Consider the following 8,553-nt stretch of genomic DNA (forward strand, 5'->3'; position numbering starts at 1 on the left):
GCATGTCTAATTCTAAATATACGCAGGGAAGAGTTTCGCTGACTGGGACAACACCATGTCATAGGGCTGCTGCTGCACGCTGGGGATAGTTTGCTGGAAGTAGAAAGTACTGCCCAAGACATATGAAACGAAACAGGCAAAAAATCCTCCGTTTATTTGAAGAGAAGGTAAATCCCAGCCTGACAATCTGAATGTCAACGTGGTTAACGTGTGATTAATGCACCTCACAACAACAGGCACTACAGAAGTACGCAGGGGACTCTGGAGCTGCGGCACAAGCTGTCGTGTGGGGCTCGAGCAAAGCACCGTGACTGGCTCCTAATCACTGACAAAAAGTAACTGCCGTGACACGGAAGAAGAGCATTGAAAATAATTAAGCAAAGCATTATAAAAATTAGATTTCTGGCTTTAGTGCTGAACACCTGGAAAGGCAAGGCCAGCTGACATACAGGCTCCTATCTGTAAATTAAAATTGTTTCCGAGCCACTTGTGACTCCTGAGGGGAGCTCGTCAAAACGGAGGGACTCATCAAAGGCAAAGTCTAATTAGGCGGATGAAGAACAAGGGTTTTACTAATTTAATCTGAGATACAAAAATATTCTGCCGAAACACTTGATTTTGGTAAAGTCAAGCACCTTGTTCCAGTTGCTTCGGTGCTTTGAGGAACACATCTCCGGGCATGAATTCTGGTTAACCTGATGCCATACCAACAACCCCTGGGTGCAGGGACACGTCTCTGCTTGCTGACAGACCCGTGCCACACGTCTGCACGTCAGCGAAGCAGATCTCTGCCTCCGTGACCGTATGGAGGCCACGCAGGGGCAGTCCCAGCCGAGCAGAACGTGCCCTGCCAGCCTTCCCATGCGGATGAGGGGAAGTGGGAAAGCCCCAGAGCCCAGGAACTGGAGGCTGCTCCGTGCAGCACGGCAGGACGAGGAGCTTTGGCTAGGGCAGGGAGCCCACAGAGCCTGGTATGGGGTTTGGCAGGTCCTGGTCAGCCGTGGCGTCAGCTAAGGTGAGAGGAAGGTGGTTTGGAGGGGAAGAAAGGGAAACCTCAGCAAGTTAAACAAGAGGCTCAGAGCGGCAGAGCTACGTGATGGGATTTTCCATGGATCCCCCAGGAGTGAGGTGCTCGAGCCTTCTGCAGCTCAGCGGGTCTTGGTTTCCTGACACCAGGCGCCTCCTGCCACCCCCAGCCAACACACTCTGCTCACCGAAACCTCGACCTTGTGATCCCACGACGGGCTGTTTGGCTGCTGGACAGAGAGCAGTGGCTCCTCAGCAGTGCACAGTTCAGACACAACTCAACTGCTCCTGCTGGAAGAATAATCACTTAACTCAGAGCTGGTATGAGCATGACATAAACAAACATCCTCGTTAGGGCAGGGACAAATGCACTTGAAGTAGGAAAATGTTTATTCTTCCTCCAAATAAACATTTTCTATCCAAAATGGGATGACACCAGATTTGATGATTTATTTTAGTTTTTTCTAAACATCTGGAACGAAACGAGCGGATTCATAACAACTCCTCCATCAGCCCGATCACTGAAGCAGTAAATGTGGTCAGCGCAGAGCTCCAGGATGCAGGATGCCTGCAGCAGGACCCCCCGGGATGAGAGCAGCAGAGGCTGCATGGTGCAGGGCTGCTTGTCACAAGGCCGAGGGCACGAGGCTGTGGTCACGGGTGGCAGCGCTGCCTTGTGGCATGGGGACTCCCCAGGCACCCGCCTGCTCGGGACGCACGCTCAGCACCCCGCCTTCTCTTTCCTGTGGCTTTGTTCATTCAATAAAGATGTGGAGATTACGAACTGGGAAAGGAAAAGGAGAAGCAGGTGTGGGAAGTGAGACAGCGTCCAGCTGCGGTGCCCGGATTTTGTGACTCACGCCCGAGGTTCGCCTCCTCCAGCTCCTCTCGAGCAGCCCGGGGGTTGTGCTGGCGCCACACGACAGCTCCCAGCCCTGCCTGTACAGCAGGATGTGGCTGTGTCGCCCACAGCTGAGGGAGCCACGAGATCCCGTCCCAAAGCCTGGTTCAGTGCCTGAACTCACGCAAACCAGAGGGCCGCCCCTATTTTAACCCCTGCCCTGAGTCGGGCGGGGAAGGGGGCTGTGACCCCAGCTTTTCCCAGCCCAGCTGCTCCCGACCCTGCAGCGCTCACGGATGCCCTGGGGTGACGGAAATGCTGCCCGCAGCTCGGGTGGTCCACTACAGGACAAAAGCAAGCGCTCTTCTCACCACTTCCTGACTTGGATGCCTGCAATCTATTTGTTTTTCTATCCTCTGCAGATACGCTGTCGAGTAATTCCAGCCATGTCTTTATTTTCTGGTGATGCCTTAGGCATGTTCTGAATGTTTCAGACATGAAAACGTCCTTCCACCTTGTTCTGCACAGAGAGAACAAACCCCTGAAGAGCGCCACTCGGACACGAGGCAGCTGCTGCTCTGCCATTTCCCGATGTCTCGCCTGTGCTTCCAGGTGGGGCAAAAGGGTTTCTCCTCTCCCTGCCTGGCACAGCACCCTCTGGTTTGGGTCACTTCGTGATTAGAAAACAGAACCAGACCTTGCTTGCTGAAGAGCAGCCCGATGGCACCGATAGCGAGCAGGCTGCAGTGCAGCCCTGCAGCAGGGCAAGGACGGCATCGCCGTCACCAGCAGCTGACCACAGCTCTGTGCACGCCAGCCTAAGGACTTGCCTGGGCCTCGGCTTGCTCGAGCTTGGTTTGAACTCCGACATCTTGCCCAGTGCTCAGCCAAATTCCCCTCACTGCTAGCAGAGCTCTGCAGCCACCAGGCGAGGAAAGGCACCCAGCTCCAGCCTGGGGTTGTGCCATTACACAGCTGCTGCCCTCAAGAGTAAGGACATGCAAGGGGAAAGGGCTTGGGGCTAGGTGACCTGTGAGGTCCCCTCCAAGCCGAGCCGTTCTGTGAAGGTGCAGCACCGGTGAGCGCTCAGCATCCAGCTCGATTTACAAACCATCAGCAAGAAAGAAGCATCGGGAAGCGTCGCTGAAGTCTCAGTGTAAGAGCCGGGCAGCAGCTCCCACTGCAAAGCGCGAAGCGTTCGCTCTCCGTCCTGCGCAGGAGGGGACGTGTGGGAGCTGGTGCCCTGCCAGCCACACGACAACCCCGGTAATTGACTGGGAAAAGACACGGACGTGCTTCACGCTGCAGCAGCATTCCTCAGCCCCAGCAGTCCAGTTCTGTCCCACAGCCAACCGGGGCTGCCTTTGGGAAACCCACCGAGCAGAAGGAACGCAAAGCAGTAAAGACCCCACGTCCCTCTGCATCCAGAAGCCAAAAGAGTAGCAGCTTTTTGCACAGAGGCTGAGGAGCAGCAGTCCTTTCTGAGTCCTGGGTGTAACTTTACCGACAGCTCCCTGATTTCCTTTCCAGCCTGTGCTGGAAGTCTTTGCACCCTCCAGTGGGCTCAGGAGAGCTGCACAGACCTTCCTCACCCCTGGGGAGCACCGAGGACACAGGAGGAAAGCGTTTAAGATTCATTCAGCCTCAGGTGCACACAAAATCCATCCCGGCATAATCAAATGGGAAGCTTAAGAGGAGATGAGACATGGTCGTGGCGAAACAGGGAGGGGAAAAGCATTGAGGAAAAGTCACAGCACGTTACTATGACCAAGCAGCAGTGACGACAAAGCCCAGGTGCAAAACCCGGCACAGGAGGGTGGTGCGTGCTGCTGGCGGCCCGCTGCAACCTGCGGTGCAGGTCTGAAACCTCCTCCTGTCCCGTCCCACCCCATGCAGGTATGCTCCTGGCTCCCAAATGACACCTGGGCAATGGCAGACTGAGTGCAGCTTACGGCAAGCCTTGCAACGCCTCTTGACACCCTCATTTCACACGGAAAGTCCCCGCGTGTTATCAGGTCTGCAGAGCGCTGGAAGCATCCTCTCAGCTGGCCGCCTGCCCCGGTCCTGGCGCAGTGAGTCAACGCGAGCTTCCTCAGCCCGGGGTGGAAGTGGAGATCTTTCCTAATGACAGCAGCCACGCTCAGCTGCCTGCCTGTCCCCATGGCAGGGTGCTGCAGCCACCTCCAGACACTGCCGGGTGAGCTGAGCACTCGGCAAGCCTCGCGGATGTCAGATAAGAAAAGCATGTAAATAAAAAGTCTGTAAACAGAGAGCATCTCTAAGCAAACTTCTCCCTTCTTGTTTTCTCCAGGTCAGACATTACACAAAGAAGAAAATGAGATCGGTGACATCAGTGCCAATGGGGATACGGGCACGGGGCAAGCACAAGGACATCGTGGGGACAGCCCTGGAGGGGTGCTGGGCCACGCAGCTGAGCCTTGGTGCTGCGAGCCCGGTGAGCCAAACCCCCGGGGTGTGTTTCTCCTGAAGGATGGCATCCCTGCCTTGACTCTTTGCCACTTTGTTCCTCTCTATTTTCCATTCTCCTCACTAGAAGGATTTTTTTTTCCACCCATTTAGCACGTGGATGAGTTGCCTGCTTCCATCCCCTCCACAAAGAACACAAGCACCTCTCTCCTTCAGGTGAACTCAGCCACGCGGGCACCACACAGGTACACACAAGGGCATCCAGGAGCTTTTCTATTGAATTACAGCAACCTGGGCTGAAAGCAGCCCCCCAGCAGCCAGCTAGAGATGCAGAGGGATTTGGGGAGCCTGTGTGAAGCTCCTCTGCCTCCCTGGGGGCTGTGCCCTTCAGGGCACGGGGCTCACACACACAGAATCACACAGAATTTCTAGGTTGGGAGAGACCTCAAGATCATCAAGTCCAACCTCTGACCTAACGCTAGCAGTCCCCACTAAACCATATCCCTAAGCTCTACATCCAAACGTCTTTTAAAGACTTCCAGGGATGGTGACTCCACCACTTCCCTGGGCAGCCTGTTCCAGTGCCTCACAACCCTTTCAGTAAAGAAGTTCTTCCTAACATCCAGCCTAAAACTCCCCTGGCACAACTTTAGCCCATTCGCCCTCGTCCTGTCACCAGGCACGTGGGAGAACAGACCAACCCCCACCTCGCTACAGCCTCCCTTGAGGTACCCATAGAGAGCGATAAGGTCGCCCCTGAGCCTCCTCTTCTCCAGGCTGAACAAGCCCAGCTCCCTCAGCCGCTCCTCGTAGGACTTGTTCTCCAGGCCCCTCACCAGCTTCGTCGCCCTTCTCTGGACTTGCTCGAGCACCTCGATGTCCTTCTTGTAGCGAGGGGCCCAAAACTGAACACAGTACTCGAGGTGCGGCCTCACCAGAGCTGAGTACAGGGGGACGATCACCTCCCTAGCCCTGCTGGCCACACTGCTTCTGATACAAGCCAGGATGCCGTTGGCCTTCTCGGCTGAGCTCCAAGACCTGGGGATTTTCCCAGTGCCTGTGCAGGGCAATGGAAACCGCCAGCCCCATGCAGCAGTTGAGGTTTTGCAGGATGGGACATCTCCCCTCCCATGGCGTCACCCAGCAGCGTCCCCAGCCCACACGTTTGCTTTCACATCCTTCCAGTGACTGAAGCTCACCAGCCCCAGCAGCTGCCGGCCCAGGAGGAGGAGGAGGAGGAGGAGGAGGACAGGGGCTGGCACTGGCAGTGCATCAAGTGCCCGTCTGCTCCCCGGCGTTGTGTCAGGGTGGCCCAGAGCTGGCTGCGAGCCTGCGGAGCTGCAGGGTCCCCGTGCACCCAAGGGTCCCTGCAGGTGTCCGCAGCACCAGGAGCTGCAGTACTTGGTGCTGACTTACCTCCACGGAGCTGCTGGAGCCCAGGCGGTGTCAGAGCAGCGCTCGGTGACTGGAGGCTACCGGGAGTCTGGGGGAAAGAGAGCAGCAAGGCAGCCCCCTGCGGCTCTCTGGGCACATGGCAGGGATCACCGGGACAAGGAAACGTGGCTGCAAGGATCCCGTTGCAGGAGGATGTTTTTTTTTCTGTGCCAGTGTGGAAATTTGGTGGTCCAACAGGTGAAGCAGCTTCTTAGAGAAACCTCCTGCCCTGGCATTAAAAAGAAGCTGTGTTATTAACAGGCTGTATTTTGCAGCCGTAGCAGCGACCAGGGCAGAAAGGAACAACCCAACACGCCCCAAAGAGGCTGATGTTCAGCTGCCCAGACTTACACACAGCATCCTTCAGCTCTGCTCTGCTCTCCAGGTCCCAGCTCTCGGAGAGCCACCAGAGCTGGGGCGCTGACCTCGGCTGCTCCGCGGGGCTGACCTGCAGGCACCGCTGCAGGGCAGAGAGGGGGAGAAGGGAAGGGGCATGGGAAGAGGAGCCAGGAGGGAGCTCAGCACAGCACCAGGCATGGTTACAGCCCACGTGGAGCAGGACAGGCGCTGCTGCTGCCCTTCCCCTTCCGAGCAAGGCCGGGCAGAGCCGAGGTTTCCCCCGCAGAGGGCTCGTCCCCGCCACCCTGCCAGCTTTCTGCCCGCTCAACCTCCGGTGCGTGAGGTCACCCCAGCGTCCCGCTGGTTAGCGGGAGGCCAGGATCTGCCCTTTGATTTATTTATGCACTGACAAAGGCTCAAAAGTGTTGGAAGTGCAATTTTTCACCGCCGACTAAAAATAGCCGAGTGAAATTCCAGAGCTGCCTTTCAGCGCTGCCGGCTGCGCTCGGCTTACCAGGACAATGGCATTTGTAGGCTGCTAGCACCAACGGCGCAGGCTGGGCTCCAGCTCCCTAAATAACAAGCTATAAAGGGCAAAATCTGTCTTTGATTACAGCTGTGCAAAAAGCAGCGATAGAAAAGATCATTACCCAAATACCTGAACGTGCGGTGCCAGCCTAAAACCGAGCCCGGGGATGCTGTAGGAGCGGCAGGGACTTACTGTACGTGAAGTGAAAAATGCAGCCAGCGTTACTGAGGGCGGAAGGCGCGTGTGGTTAAGCATTCAGAAGGGCTGAGGCCCTCGGGCATGACAAAAATGCCTTAGGGCAGCAAGCAGGGGCTGACCTGCAGAGGGACCGGGTGGCACAAGCCCAGCGCTCCCAGCTCATTTGGAGGAGCAGCCACACGAGGAGGGCTCTGCTCCTGGGGCACCGGCAGCCTCCGGGTGCGCTTTCAACCACGCTGAGATGCAGGGAGCAGCTCCAGGTGGTGTAGGGGAACACCTGATTTACCCTGCTCTTCATTCCAAGCCTATCAAGAGCACGTTCCTTAAAGGAGAATAATTAACGGCCTGCAGTACACCAGGTAAATTGGAAGCCTGGCTTTTAAGCACAAACTTGAATTCTCATTTCGGCATGCAAGCACACAGGCTCAGCCCCAGGGATGGCCCATGGCAGTGCTGCCTGTCCCACACACCAAACGTGGCAGCAATCCCAGCTGCTGAAGGTGACAAACTCCCCCGGGCGAGAGCGCTGCGAGGCGATGCTCTTGCTCGCACGCCAGGCAGAACCCTGGTGCCAGGCGGCCGACCTGACACCACGGCACTCAGCAGTATTTGAGGTGAAAAAAGAGAACTGCAAGTCAACGCTTCTGAATGAGATAATCGCAGTGCTGGCGCTGACCTTCCAGCAGCGACAGAAGCAGGCTTGCGACAGGAACGGCTTGCTGAAGGGTCAGAAAGACCAGGGCCCCTGCGTCAGCAGTTACAGGGAAAGAAAGAATTCCTCACTGCTCTCCAGTGGCCTCATCCTCCTGCTGTGACGTGCCCTGGGAGGCATTAAAGGTGCCTCTGCAGCTGGAAGGTGCCAGACACGCACCGAGGGGACCCCAGCACACCGCTCACGGGGCTGCTCCACAAACCAGACACGGCTCTGTTCTCCCACTGAAACGTGAAGGGGAAGAGATGTGAGAACCGGCCGAGCAGATCAGTGCAGGAGGAAATCAGAGCTTCCAAGCACATCTGGCACAGAGCATTTGTGACACTGAACTAGACAGCGCTCGGGCATCCCTCTGTAGCAGCCAAGCTCTGCTGCTCCTCTGAATGAAAGCCTGAAAAGCAGAAGCTGGGACTTCTGGTCCTGCCAGCAGAGGGTTAAGCACAGCGTACACCCGCAGCAGGTGGGCATTTCCTGCACCACAGGCTCCTCCCGTGATGTGCACTGACTGCTGGGATGTTTCACTCCCTGCTGATCTCAGCTGGATGCTTTGATCTGCACCAGCACCAGGATCAGCGTTCTGCACGGCGGCTGCAGGGAGTGTGCACACAGCGTTTTGTGCAGCGTTTGTAGTTCTGCCCCAGCAGAAACGCCGCGTCTCTGCAGCATCCCGCAGCAGGAGGACCATGGGCCACGCTCTGCTGCCTGCCACGGGGCAGATCAGTGAGGCCAGGAGCTCAAAGCCTGAAGCCCACCTCCAGCTGCAGCCTGGTTGCCACAGGGCCCGTTGCTGCCTGTAATGCTCAGCTTCAGGCAGAGGGTCACTGCTAGGGGAGACCCATCCAACAGTGATTTAAAGCATCTGTTAAAGCTCCTGATATTGATGACATCTTTTACAGATTGTTCTCTAACAAGGCATCCATACATCTATTTTGGATCAGGAAAAGCCAGAGCAGGCAGGCCCACACAGCAAGTACAGCTCTGATCTGGACTTGTTCAGCACAACGAGGTAGGGTCCTACAAAAAGGCCTTTCAAAAAAAATAACGCCC

This window comes from Aythya marila (genome assembly GCF_965140915.1).
Source record: "Aythya marila genome assembly, chromosome: 14".
Lineage (NCBI taxonomy): Eukaryota > Metazoa > Chordata > Aves > Anseriformes > Anatidae > Aythya > Aythya marila.